Source organism: Chinchilla lanigera, unplaced genomic scaffold (genome assembly GCF_000276665.1).
Source record: "Chinchilla lanigera isolate Chin_1 unplaced genomic scaffold, ChiLan1.0 scaffold00028, whole genome shotgun sequence".
Classification (NCBI taxonomy): Eukaryota; Metazoa; Chordata; class Mammalia; order Rodentia; family Chinchillidae; genus Chinchilla; species Chinchilla lanigera.
In genome coordinates this window covers 8,498,162-8,513,318 of record NW_004955429.1, presented here as the reverse complement: position 1 = coordinate 8,513,318, position 15,157 = coordinate 8,498,162, and the positions used below count along the sequence as shown (strand labels likewise).

Here is a 15,157-nt window from a genome sequence, read left to right as displayed (position 1 = left end):
ATCAGTAAGGACTGCTACTGGGTTTGCAGGCTGAGGGTTAAATCTGGTGGCAGGAAAGTAGCAAGAGATGGAGAACAGAGCATCATGAAGATAAAGCCTCGTTTTCTGGTTAGAAATAACACACATGAGGCAAAGGTAGAAAAAGTCTCTTTGAAACCACTGAACTTCCTCTGTAGAATCAAGGAAGGTGGGTCATTTTTCAGGAACATGCAGGGTCTTGCTGAGTTCCATATAGGTCTATTAATCACTGCCTCTCTCCCACCGCCATGTTCCCTCCACTGCAAATTCGAAGATGAGTGTCAAATCTGTTCTTTGTCAAGAATTTCTAGCATGGGGAATTGCAGCAGATTCCTGAGAGCCTGAGAGGATAACTAGGACGGACAGGCACATAAGGCTACAAAGTGCAATATGCTGGAGATCAGATCCCTTTGCTAAGGAACTGAGAGAGTCAGATGCAGAAAAGGGAATTTCCTTTTTCGAGGCTGAGGAGAATTTAGTCAAGGCTTCTTGGAAAAAAATCGATTTTTTACTCGAACTTTGAGGAAGAGATGTGATATTAGCACAGTGCAGTTGGAGGAAAAAGTACTTCAGGGAAAGAAATAACAAGATCAGAAAAGCCAAGCGCTTATCCAGGGAACCAGAGGAAAGTCTGGCTAGAGTGTAATGAAAGTTTGGGAATTTTTCAAAAAACAGCAGCAAGTTTCTGTTCCCTTCAACTATATAATTTCCTGTCAAGAAGAAATAAAATTTAAGAATTGGAGAATTTAAAAAAGTGAAAGATTTTTGTCATCTCTCTCTAGTTTAATATCACATAAAATACTAGATATTTTAGTTAAGAAAGAAAAGCTCACCGCATTGAATTTTTGATATATGCAAAGGTCTTCAATCCAAATTTATTCTTCAAATTTTTTGTTAAGCACTTTACTTGAAGAAATGACCTTAGCATTATTTGCCTGGAGCGTTTTCTTTAGATTGACTCTTCAGAAAGTAGAGGATAAGCAATGGTGGGGATTATAAATCCAAACACTGGTCCATAATTTATCCTTCCTCATTTTGGGTTTGCCGATTCTCTTTATACTCCGGTTTGGGGAGCACTGTTAAAGAAAACAGAAGGGGAACACATGGGTCAGGAGGAAAAGGTTTGAGACTGCAGAGTAGGAGACCTTGTCCATTTGTGGCAAAATGATGTCTGCTGACTTTGAAGATAGTTGGAAACCAAGAAGAAAAACTTAGACAGCAACTTTCGAAAATCTTTGCAGAAATAATTTCTCCAACTCGATAAAGTGAAATGTATACAGAACCGGATGTTTCTGGTTTGTTTGTTTCTCCACTAACAATATGCTGCTGGTATATCTTCTTTTATCAATGGAAATGATTGTAAAAACTAATTCTTTAAGAGGAATCAAAGCATTGCTACCTTTGACTGGTTATGAGAGAATCACTCCTCAATGTGGCTAGTTATAAAGCCACATATCAGTGCTGTTCAATGTAATTTCACAATATTTCCCCAATTTTGTCATATGTGGATCCTCCAGTATGACTACGTACATAGCAGATAAAGCATTTCTGCCCTTAACACCTAGGAGTGTTATCATGTTAAATATTATTCTCTTTTGGCTAACTTAAACGGAGACTTGCCATTGGTGTTTTTATATTGCAGGTACTTTTAAAAAAGAAAAAAAAAGAGTTCTAACCATATCTGACCTTTTAGCCATTAAATTAATTTTAGCCATAGATTGGCAAAATAGAAAGAAACCTAGAAAACAGGTGATCTTATTTAAAATGCAAATTCAGTCAAGGATTCAAAAATGAACTCCACAAGGTATTCAAATCCCACTGAATATATTAATCATCATTGAATTGTGTGGTGATGAAATTACATTTACATTAGTGACACTCAGATTAAAAGTATTTTATAGATGAGTGCAATATAGAAGGAGAGAGAGAGGGAGAGAGATAGAGAAAGACAGAGAGGAGAGAGAGACACTAAATGCCTTCTCCAATGCATGCATATAGTCATCAGTAATGGAACTGCGGCAGACCAAGCTTTCCTGGGCCATCATTATTTCTGTTACATTGTATTAAAGTGGTCTCTATGGTCTCCAGAGTAATACTCTTTTTCATTGTGCACAGGAGTACTTAGCTAATGATGATATTTTCTTCTCGCCTACCCACGCACCTAGGCATGGCCTTGTAGACAGGCCTTTGCCAATCACGACTAAAAGTGATGTGTACAAAGTCCTTATTGATCCCTCGAAGAACATTGCCTCCTGGTGAACTGGAATCCTGGCCTTGGAAATCCAGCTTTAATTGTTCATTCAAGCTGGAGCAATGAAGTGGAAGGTGCCATATCCCTGTATGAGCTCATAGAGCAAAAACACACACCTTGTCCTACTGTCTGCCTCTGGAGAGAAAAACAAATCCACAACTTCATCGAGTCAGTGTTTTTTGAACTTTATCATAACAGATTAACACATTATTTAGCATTATGGTGATTGTTGTATATTCTCTAAAGCTGTAATATATTTTCTCTCTTGCTTGGTCTTCAACACAAGTTAGTGTTCAGTGACAATATATTCTGCTTAGCACAATATCAGGAAATGTTTTGGGTGGGGCTGAAACTGGAAAATGTGCTATCAGAATCAACACTCCCTTTTTGGAGATTTGAATTGGAGAATATAGGTAACGAAGCCATTAACAACGGGACTGAGCCTGAGAGAATTTGGCAAGTGGTTAAAAATAAGTTGGAACTACTGCTTTACAAACTACACATTTTACACTCTTTGCAAACTATCAGCTGTAACATATGTGCATATAAACATTAAAGGACAATCGCATGGGTATCATATGCAATTTTATCAGCTTCTCTGAAAGACTGTTCTCGACCACTCTGATGTCAAAGCAGAAGACTGAAATTATATTATCTTAAAATATTCTTGGATATTTTACAGTTTTTATCTTATTTTATTTAATTAAAAATCTATAATATCTTTCCTGCTTATTAGATTACTAAAGTGTATTTTCTATGAAAAGAGCATAAACACTTAGAAATTTAGAAAATTGCATATTACATTAGTAAAGAGCATCTTGAGTCACATTTAAGTAGAATAATTTTCTACCAGTGATAGAATTTCCAAGAAAGTCTTTGGAAAGCTATGGTAATCTGTTCTGGGCAAATTTCTCTAACATATAATGTAGTCACTGGCATTTTCTGACATTAAGCCCTCAATGAGCTATCCTCTCCCCAGATATTTCATTGAAGCTAAAATACTTGAAGGTTTTTCTGATGTAGTAATTCCACTGCATAGTGTCCCCAATTCAATTTTTCTTTCACTGCAAAAGCAAATTATTTTTTGTTTTTTTCCATTAATATTTTTCAACATCAAATTACTCTGGCATCTCTTACACATTGCAAAGGACAGGTGAAATGAACTCCAGGATTTTGGGGAGTATCACATATTTTGAATGATCCTCACTAAACATTTTGATTTTCTTAGAGTTAACAGCAAACTCAAACCACAGCATGGGGAAGAAAACACAGAGCTTGTCCTCCATGAATATACATGCTCCTCAACTTATGACAAGGGTTACATCTTATTAAGGCCATCATAAATCTAAAATGCTCTAAGTGAAACATATCATTAATACACTCAACCTACTGAAAGTCATAAGTTAGCAACAAAGAGCTCAGGAGACTATTGATCCTTCACCATCCAGGGTGTGTGGCTGAGCCAGAGGCATGGCTCCTGGCTGCTGCCCACCACTGTCAGAAGGGATTATCTGAGTATCCCTAGCCTGGGAAAAGATCCCAATTAAGAAACTATTATTACTTTTATTATTATTATGGTACTGGGGATTGTAACTGGATGTTAAAGAGCCATTTCATTTGAATACATAACCTTTTTTACACCATCATAAAGTGGAAAAAAATCTTAAATCCAACCATTGTTAAATCAGCCATCTGGGTAGGATGTCTCCTTTTTTATCTTACTTTAATCCTGAACTTCCCTAGTCTTTTTATAGATGCCCTGGCTTTAAGCATGTTGTTTAGTCTTTAGTAAGTACTCATTCTCAGCTCTACCTATATCATTGGACAGTGAATCACTGTTAATCTAGGGATTCAAATTCAGCTGCACCTATGAGGAAAAACAGATCCCTTCATTTAGAGAATGAAAAAAAAAATAAGAAGGCAGCTAATTAAAACTCTGAAATTTAAAGCTCTCATTTTCTATAATTATTCAAGTCTGAAAAGCGAAACCAAAATATTGACCCTAATCCTTTTTCATGCCATGATCTTATGCCATTAGGCATCTGTTTTGGGAAGGTTTTGTCTGCTGATTCCAGCTCAAGTTCATGTGTTAAATTTTGGCTGCTTCTGTTAAAGTTGGTACTGAGCATCTAAGAAGTATGTAGTTAAGTGAATAGTAGTAGACTTTTCTCTTGGAAGATTCTTGAATTATGGAATGCTGGCTCTTCTTGAAGTGATTTAAATATTCATAGCACTGGATTCAGACTAACCTAACAGGTTCAAAGCAGTCCAATATAAATAACAAACAAAATGATAATCCCATTTCATACTGGTTGCTTGTGCTTCGGTTTGTTTATCTTACATTTCAAGGGAAAATATAGCCACCAGAATGTATGAAGGAAAAACATATGGTTGGGAATGGGTCTTATAAGGAGTGATGAAAAAAATGTTAGGTTTTTAATGAGAAGAGAGACAGCCTGTGTGAAATTATGAAAATGTGACCTTTTTTAAAATATATTTTGTTCACATTTAAAATCCATAGCATGAACTTGCAAATTGGAAAATTATCATCTTCTTCTCTATGTTACATCGCTGTAGGTTTCTGTACTTGCTACATTAGTGTATGGTGGTTCATCTCAAATAGCTTGTCGGTTACAGTGAGCAGGAAGAAAGAACCCTGAGAATTCACTGATGTGTTTGTGTTCTCCTCCTCTTCTTGACAATTAAAATAGTTTGAAGAGCACAATCTTAGAGCAATATTTTGGCTTCTCCTTTCATTTTTTTCAGAATTGAAAAACTCTGAAGAGGGGGCAGTTGTGGAAAGTAAGATTTATTTCAATCATTTTAGATCAAATTCTTTAAGGAAAGGAGCTTCCATGCAGACTTGAGTCATGGAGGTGTGACCTGGGGGACTCCATCTGATGCCCAGCACCTTTTGCTGTTCTCTGCCCTTATCTCTGCTTCCCAGGATGCCATGAATTGATCAGCTTTCCTCTCCACAACCTTCCACCATGATGTTGGCCTTGGAACCAGTCAACTATGGACTGAAATCTCTGAGTATGAGCCAAACAGACCTTTTTTTCTCCCTTAAATTGTGGGTGTCAGGTGTTTTGTTCTAGCAGCAGAAAGCTGATCAATACATCATCTAACTTCCTTCACTTCAGTTCGTGTTAGAAGGTCATTTATATCTACTTTTTTTCTTTTTGGTGGTACTGGAGATGAACCCCAGGGACATGTTCCCACTGAGTTACATCACCATCCCTTGTTTATTTTTATTTTGAGACAGGGACTTGCTAAGTTGCCCAGGCTGACCTCAAACTTATGATCCTCTTGCCTCAGCCTCCCAAGTACCTGAGATTACAGGCATGTGCCACTATGCCAGGCTCACTATTTATGGCTCAGAATCTCTTTAAAATTTTAAAAGTTATTGAGGGTCTAACAATGTGATTTATACCTCTCAATGTTTACTATACTAGAAATTAAAAATGAGAAATTCAGAAATTTCTTTTAATCCATTAAAATAACAAACCTACATATTTACATAAATGACATTTTTAAAAAAATACTATATTTCTGAAAACAAAAACTTAGAAAGGTGACACTTTTGTTTTTGTTGATTTCTTTCACATTCAGCTTAACAGAAGTCAGTAGATTTGCATATTTACTACATACTGTACCTTATACTATCACAGAACCCACAACCTTCAGAAATTCCACTGTATTCTGAGAGAAAGACATACTGTCTTTGTATTGTTATGCAACTATTGTTGACCTTACAGCCTACTGAAAGGGTCTCAAGAACACCTGAAGACACTCAGAACACAGTACTTTAAAAAGCAATGTTTCAGATATTAGATGCATGTTTTAAAATCTTTTACTATCATTTTTGTAACTATTGATAAGATGCTCTATAAATATGGTCATTGGTATTCAGTGAAATTCTTCTCATCACAGAAGCTAGTGATTGAAACTTGGATAATAATTTATTTGAGTGAAAGTCTGGCTCCAGTGTGCAGGCAAATAAAACTCTGTGTGTGTGTGTGTTCCCACGCATGCACACTCACATGCGTGCATGTGGTCACAAGTTTATGCTATAGATGCGAAATATAAATGCACTCTTAATTAATAGAAAATGAAATAATGGGAACTGCCTCAGAACATGTCTTAGCAGAGATGGTATTTTCCTCTGTCTCAGATGTAAGAGTGCTATGGAGTTTACTTGACACAAAAGTGGAAGTAAAATAGCTATTGCTTGAAATAGGGTGGATAGCTTTTTACAGTTATACACAGAGCATCAGCAAGATATAAGCTGTCCACAGATGACATTAATGCTGAGCCAGCCTAACAAAAGCAGAAAACAAGATTTTGAATTACTTTTGGCCACCCTGCACTCTGTCATGTGTAATTTTTTAATTGCATTTTGCTGTGCAGTCCTGTGAAGGAACATGCCCATCACTCTGCTTCCAACAGTGTGATACGCTTTGGTGTCCACCAGTGAGAAATTATTAATGGATTTGCCATCATGAAAGCATCCACATTTTGAAGAGATTTTCTTTCATGCTTTGATTTTACATTTTTAAAAAATAAGCTAGCAGACTGAGTCATCTGCTTTGCCAAGAGTATGATAAGAAAGTATTGTTTAATAAATATTTATTGAACTGTACTTATATCAAAGGTGATAGGAATTTCACTCCCTGCGAATTCTTGGAATGTTAAAAAGAGTGTGAAGTGACTCCCATGCATCTGGGACTTGGCATAAATTGCTGATTTCACTTTTCAGGTCAAATGCTTTTTCTTCTGTTTATTGATTTCTACTCCCTGTTTTTGCAGCCTTCAGACCAATGATTAAAAATGAACAGGAGTGGATTACCTACAGCAGGCTGCAGTAGCTGAGTTAGATGTCCAAGGAGAAGGGAATCTGAGGGAGGCTGAGGGAGAGGGCGGGAGAGAAGCACGTGGAGGAACACTATTATATACAGCACAGCCCGGTAGCCACCATCAGGGGAATTCACTGTAAGATGAATGACACATTGTTAGGCCAATGGAATAGAGAAAGAACAGTGTTGGAGAAGATCACACGTGTGCGGATCTAGATGACCAAGTGACTGACACCGGCGGAGTGTGTCAGATGAGGGATTTGGTGGCGGGAGGATTGGCTGTACTTCAAGGAGGTAAAGAGAGATTGAGGGAGGCTGGTAATGATCAAAGAATCTTCAGTTACTAAAAGTGTCGTTATAGAGGGAGACGAGCTAGAAGTCAGCCAAGACGCTGCATTATATAACAAATGTATTAAATTAGAGTATAAAGAACGAGAGAGGCTATGTCGTGGTTTGGAAAATGCCAAGCAACCTTCTCTGGAAGCTCCACAGGAAGTTTAGCTTTTAGAAACATTAATTAAATAACTAAGAGTCATTCAATAGAAATCTTTTTTTTTTTTTAAGTTTAGCCCAAGGTATGATCTTGCAGACAGCACTAAAAAAAAAATAGTACAAACCTCTTGGAAATGTCTATATGATAACATAATGGAGTCCAAGTTTTGACTGTTTGATTTATTGGAAAGATAATTCAAGGGTAGCGTTCATCTTTCTCTTGGTTTACCATTTCAAGGTCTCTGTACAATGTTTAAATGGCAGCACCCCTTTTTAAATATGTATATTCTTTACATTTCTATGGTGACCAGTGCTGTTGTCTCTTCCAGTTGGAGTTATTTTTATGTCCCTTAATGACTGTGCCCCTTCTGCTATTAAACATGCACTTGGGGACATGCTCTAACTCATTCAAGCCACTTGGGTCCCACCAAATATACTGATGTGCCATTCATTAAATGACTCATTAATTGTTTCCAAATCGCAAGGGCCTTGTTTAATAACTTTCAGAATCCGTGCAATTAAATAGGGTGTCCTAGTGCCCTCAAAAATGTATCCTCATTTAAGGACTGAGATGGGCTTGGAAGGGGAATTTATTAAGTGACCATAAGTATGCCAGGGTAATGAAGAGCAGTGGGTTTTGCTTCTTGTTTGTGGTCTTTCCTTTTCCCTTTAGGCCTCCCTGAGATATCACCTACAACTACGTGTCAGGAGTGCAAACACCTTGTGAAAACATAGTAATTTCAAGGCGTAATGTGTGTCTTAGCTTTAATTTTAGACATCTGCAGACAGGAAAAAACATAGAACAAGCAAGACCTTTGCACCTGTGTCTGATACAGCCTCCATACTGTGCCAGCTGGTGATCCATATAATTAAAGTGAGTGCTACTTATGTACAGACACTGGCCTAAACCTTCACCTTTTTCTTTATCTCATTAAATTTTCAGTAAAATACTATGGAGTCACACGTTTTTAGATTAGCCTGAGTTTTAGATACAGCAATGGAGTTTGCAGGAGCTAGAGGTAGAGTGCTAGAACTGGGGTCCTAATGGGCTGAATCAGCTCAGAATATTTCTCGGAGGTTTTCCCCATCTCAGCTCTGCACTTCAAAGCCTCTGCAGCCATTCATTAGTTCATTCATTCATGCCTCCTTCAGTTACAAGTCCACTCTGTGAATCATTTCATAGCCTACTGAGAGTGAAAAGGAGTCTATCATTTTAACGTTGGGAAATAACTGCACTGCCTTTAATTCAGTTAAATATTTAATCATGTTGGAGAGCTTTTGTTTTTAATCAAAGTTACTGATTCCCACTTTATAAACTCGAATATGTATAAGGACATAGTTTATAAGTTTGTAACACAGTTTACTGTGTTCTGGTACTTGTACATATAGTTAGATGTGTGTGCACGTATGTGTATGTAACTAATGCACTTCTCTTGTTCATATAGATGATCTCCAATAGGCATACTATGCCCACTACTTCTAGAAGTCTTAGATACATGTAGCAACCTAGGAATATTCTGCTCTAGGCAATGCACTTTTCTTTCCCCTTTGCTGTTTTTACATTGAAATTTCTTTCTTTCTGATTTTCCCACAGTGGGTCCAACTTCTACCCCACCCGCTCTTCTTTTATTTCGGTATTGGGGACTCATTCCAGCACCTCATGCTGGGAGAAAGCTCTGCCACTGAGCCGGCCCCTGCTAGGTTTCTCTCTATCCTTGGTTTTTCTCAGCATTGCACCATGTCCTTCCTATACCCTCCTGTGTATGTATTTTCAATTTTTTTGCTTATCTTGAATCTTTTTCTCTCTGTCTCCCACCCACTAGAAAACATATCTATGCAGTGAAGGAGTTAGACTAAATCATAACATGTCCCATTCTCCTTTTAAAAATACTGGATAATTTGTGTTTCTGTGCACTTGATAACAAAGCAAAAAACCACAATATTATAGTGAGTCCTATGTCACTCTGTGTGGGTAAAAGCACTTTATTTCTCAGTTTTCATTTTCTGTGTGCTGATTTAAATTACTTTCACCCCTGGCTTTTGACCTTCTTCCCCCTTTACTTTCTTTCCCTTTTCTCCCACAATCTTTCATGATTACTGTTCACATTTACTGAATTGTCCTATGGACCTTTAAATGGTAGTGCCTCAGAGTCTAATGCAGGACATGCTATTTTCTGACTCTGCACCTACGCACTGCAAGCACTGTGGGATGCAAGTTATGGGTCCCTACCTCTGCCTCCTTCTTAAAAGCTTCCTGCATCTGCCCTACAGTGAAATTGAGCCTATTTAGATCTGCTGGCTTTGGGAGATGAGTAACTGCTGAGGTCATTATTAAGCTAGGCGTGATTAAGAAAACTTCTCTTTTGCTTCCTAAACTAATTCCATTTAGCTGTTATAACTTATGTTTGAAGTAAAACTCAAGTCTAATAACCAAAGAATTGGTTTTACCTTCAAGTTTTCAACAAAGCAAATGCCAAGTGATATTACATGTGAAATTGCTTCTTTGATTTAAAAAATTGGATTTTCATTTTCACAGAATAAGTTAAGATATCCTACTGAAATAAAAAGTAGCATACTTTTATTATCATGTGAGACTGTTCTCTTTTAATGACTTTGTTCATGGAGGGGGAAAAAAACTCATATGAAAGGTACTTCCTTTGTTAAAGAATAAAAGAAGTTTTGAATCACAGAATATGTATACTGATAGTACAAAGAAATTTTCTGGGTACATTAATATGAAAGAGTGATATGTCCTTGGTATTTTGAAGGTTATAAATATTTATAAACAACAACAGTAGCTATTACTTAGATATTTCTTTTATTATGTGGGGGCTAGCCACTGTCAAAGGGCTCTTGGTTAATGTTTACAACCACTTAAATAAGTATGTGCTATTACAGTTTCTGCCTAGAGATGAGAATCTGGGGCATCGTGAACTTGAATGACTTAATTTGTTCAAAGTCATTAGCTAGTTAGCAATTAAAGTAGCACTCAAGTCCAGGCAACTGACCCACAGGCTTTACTTTTAACCACCATGCCATACTGCTGCCATAGTGCAGATGAAGGCCTTGTTCACAAATGCACACACCAAATGTGTTTATTGAATCAATTCTACTCATGACGACTTTAGATATAAAGTTATAACTATGACTCCAAACAGAACTACTGGATGCTTTGCACATCACCATGGTGTCAGTAGCAGCCTTTTGTTGTTCTGATAAAATACCTAAGATAATCAACTCAGAAGGAGGAAAGGGTTATTTTAGCTCATCATTTCAGCCCAGGGTCACTTGGCCCTGAGGCTTTGGGCCTGTAGCTATATTATACATCATGGAAGAGTATTAGGACTTGTAGTTAGATGTCCTCCCAAAGCTCATGCACTCACAGTTGGGGCTTTTGGGAGATGCAGGATCATGGGTGTGTGATAATGGTTCAATGCATGATTAGACTGGCATACTTCCAGGTGTGGCTAAAAGGATTTACCGAAGACATGCTCCACCCTATCTGTGGGTGGCACTAGCCAAAAGGCTTGTAGCCTGAATGGAATAGAAAGAAATGAAAAGAAGGAAGACTGGTTCGCTGCTGCTTCATGCACTCCCTGTCATGGACTGTGTTTCCACTGCCTTGCTCCTGTCTTAGAGCCAACTGACTAGGAACAGAATCAGCTACAATGTGTCAGCTAAAATCAATCATTCTACTTTTAACTTGTAGGTTTTGGTTATTGTATCCCAGCTATAAAGAAGTAACTAAGCCCCACAGCATGGTTTGGAGGTTATCTACTCACTTCCTGGTGGCAGGGAAGCAAAGAGACTCCAGAAGTAGCCACTATCCCTTTCAGGGACAACCCCAATGACCTCACTTCCTTTGCCTAGGCTCCACCTCTTAAAGTGGCACCAACTTCCAGTAGCACTACAGTCTGGGAGCCAGCCTTTAATATGTGGGCTTTGAGGTTACACAATATATAGCAGTCATGTATAGCTATATTGATTACTATGAATTCTTAACTCAAGCAATTCCTAGTACTGCATCTTCAGCCATACACAGCTCAATCCTAGGATAAGGGTAATTTAAAGGAGACAACTTCTACACAAAGATGTATATATTTATGCTTGAATGTTTCTTCTGTTGTTTCTCTTAAACTGACTCCACATTTGATTCTCATTTCATGCAACAATGAATTTTGATGTTCTTGGCTGTTCCAGCAAGGCAACAAGTCTCCATAGCAATTTGTTTATGCTGAAATAAAATTCATAGTTTAGAGAACAAGCTGAGCAACATGTCATTCAGCAGGAGGAGCCATCTTCCTTAGGTAGGCCTGATGGAGATAGCTTTTGTCATTGTTACAGTTCACCACTGTCATCACAAAGACTGTGCTTATGCAGGGAGAGTCAATGGTCTGCTTAGAGTTCCACATTCATTTTGAAAACATGGCTCTCACCTTCCTCAGTGAAGGAGAGTAATCCTATTTTAAGAGGCTATTCTAGGTGATCATATTTTACTAATCATATTATGCCTCTCAGGCTCTCCTAGGCATGAGGAACTGCTTTAATATAAGCCCTACCATTGTTAAGATTTTGACAAGCACACTTTGCCAATGTGTTTATGATTTAAAATTTTATATGTATCGGTATAAAAACACATTGTTGTGCTAAATCCAAAGTCTCACTTTATTTTGTCATGGATGACAATATATATTTGCTTTAAGGAGAGCTAGGGAGCACTTAGAGGGAAGAAAGCACCATATTCAGTTAATTCATTGGTTGAAATAGTTGATGACTTTTATAATGAAGCAATCTGTGGGCTACTTCACTTTTATGTAGTGACTTTCTATACATGCATTTTTATAATGCTCATTCTCAAAGTCATACATGCCTTTGGGAAGTCTTATAGCATTAAAAATGTTAAGGGAAGTTTTCCTGTATTAAAGATTGGCCATGTACTCCATTTGATGATTTTCAAATTTGTTTGCATGAGGTGGAAATTCTGTACAAAACCAAGAGTCTGTGGACAACATAACAATGGCTCCCTTTGTAATGAAGCAATCCCTGTGAAATCCAGAACAAAGTTTTAGATGTGTACATAATAAACAGTTTACAATTACATGCTGCAAGTGACATTCTCTACTTGGTAAAATGATACTTTAAGCATCAACAGGTCAGAAGAACAAATGGCAGCTTGTCTCATTACTAGTTAAACATCCTTCCTCAGAGGTGCTTTCATTCTAGAAGCCTCTTAATTGATTTTTGAAAAAGAAATCTGAATATTCATGATAAGATTTAGTAAGTGACTCGGACAGCTGGTGGTCATACATGCAAACAGCTCGAACCCTCTGAAACCACTTTAACACCCAGGAGTTGGACCCAGTAGGGTCCACTGGAGAGGAGGCCAGAGACACAGCTACAGGGAGTCAAAGCCCCATCTGTAGAAAGAGAATCTAGTCTGGGAACACAGCACAGGAGCAGGAACTTGGAGCACCCTTCTGACTCCTCCAGGGGAGGGATAATTTATGCCAGGTTGAAAAAGGAAATTTCAAAGGTATCCCCAAAATCTCTTGGATCACAGGAATCCCTGAGAAATCAATGAACTGATGCTTCCTGGTTTTTTTTTAACACAATCCTAAGAAATTAATTTGTTCCCTGCCTTCTTCTGTAAGCACAGTGTCCCATAAGTCACAGTTCCAGAAATCAGAGATTCATGTAATTTCCATAGGTATAAAGAGTGATTGAAAAATGCACTGAATATTCCAATTTTAAAGTTTTACCCCAGTAAAAGATACATTGTCATGCATCCCCATCTGGTTACTTCCCCTTTTTCAAACACACTTGCCTCATCCTTCTTATCCCTTTTCTAAAGCAGCTCTGAAGTGTGTGTATTGTGTGATAAAAAATACGGTGAATATTGCAAAGTGCCATCCAACCAACAAAAGCCAGGCTCATAAAACATGACGGTGTGTCCTCATCCACCGCATTCACTGGATTTGGCACTTTGAGACTTCTGGCTCTTCTTCTCGATCAGAATGGCCATGAAAGATAAATGTCTTGAATAGATTCGGGACAGTGAGGCCACCACAACATTGCAACTAAAGACAGTCGTGAAAATGGACTTTCAGAATTGCCTCCAAAAAGGTCAAGAATGACAGAGTAAGTGTCTTCAAAGTGAGATCGAGTTTTCCTGAGAAAGATTAAGATTTTGGTGAGCATTCACATCACTTCTGTGACCATTTACATGTCTAGAAGATGCCTGGTCCTGTCATGCTGTGCTCTGGTTTGCATCCCACCCCCCAAAATAACTATAATCATCATAAATACAACCCTGAATACCCTGGCTCATAACTTCTCCTAAATTATAAGAAAAGTATTCCAAGTAAAAGCATCTACACAGGGACACATACTTTCACCCTGTTTTGTCCTTGAAAACTGGGGCTGAGAAGGAAGTCCACTTCAGAATCAGCAGAATTATGGTGCCACTCAAGGGAGCTCGAAGGTTAGGACAAGGCGGTCAAAGCTTTAACCAACCCTGCTTTTGTTCCCATCCTTCACGCCAACGTCCAGTTGAAAAACATCCATCTGTTTTACCTCCCCCTTCAGATCCTGGCTGAAAAGGTCTTGCTACAGGTATTTAGAGCTGGCTAATCAGGCCAGGTCTTAGAAAACAGCCTGAAAACTAACTGCATGACTGACCTTACCTTTACACACAGTAAAATGACACAAATTCTTGTTCCCTTTGCCACCAGAAAGAGCCAAAGAATCATGGATAACTAGGGAACAGAAATTTTGAACTTAATATTGACACAAAGCTGGGATGCATTTGGCTAGGTTTGTACCTCTACTTGCATTGTAACCTTACACCAGTTACTTGACTAGATTTTCTTTCTCCAGTGGCAACATGGACAGCAGAAGTGAAAGTTTCCATACCAGTTTAGACAGACAACTGTCACACAGTCAAATTTATTGCCATTATCCTACTCCAAAGCATTATTCCTTTGCCCTCTTTCATGTACTGTCTAGAAAACTTGATGCAGCAGATGTTCATTAAATATGTTAAAGCATGGATGAATGCATAAAATAAATATACAATTAGCACCTACAATGGTGAATTCACTGGGTTATGTTCTGTTTATAAAGTTCTGGGACACTTTCATAAAGCACTTTGTGCTACAGTACAGCAAGAAAAACACAAACAGAGAAGAAGGGAAAAAAAGAAAGAACTCAAAAGCCTGACCGTTAACCACATGAATTCATTTGCAAAGAGAATTTTCTGTTGCTGTCGCCTGCTCCCTACTACAGCCTTGCTCTCTCGCTTTTCCTTCTTCATCCAGAAGAATCACTTCTGGATGAAGTGTGTGTATTGTGTGATAAAAAATACGGTGAATATTGCAAAGTGCCATCCAACCAACAAAAGCCAGGCTCATAAAACATGACGGTGTGTCCTCATCCACCGCATTCACTGGATTTGGCACTTTGAGACTTCTGGTCTTCCAGTTTCCTTTGAGATTTCTTAGACCACTTGTTTCTCTGGAGTTCGCTCTAAAGTTGCCTTTTA

General features: G+C 38.1%; 1 protein-coding gene across 1 annotated transcript in view; it reads left to right on the top strand.

The window, feature by feature from the left end:
* Positions 1–15,157, top strand: part of Plxdc2 (plexin domain containing 2) — a 425,675-nt gene that overhangs the window by 53,609 nt on the left and 356,909 nt on the right. The gene's annotated exons all lie outside the window — the stretch shown is intronic.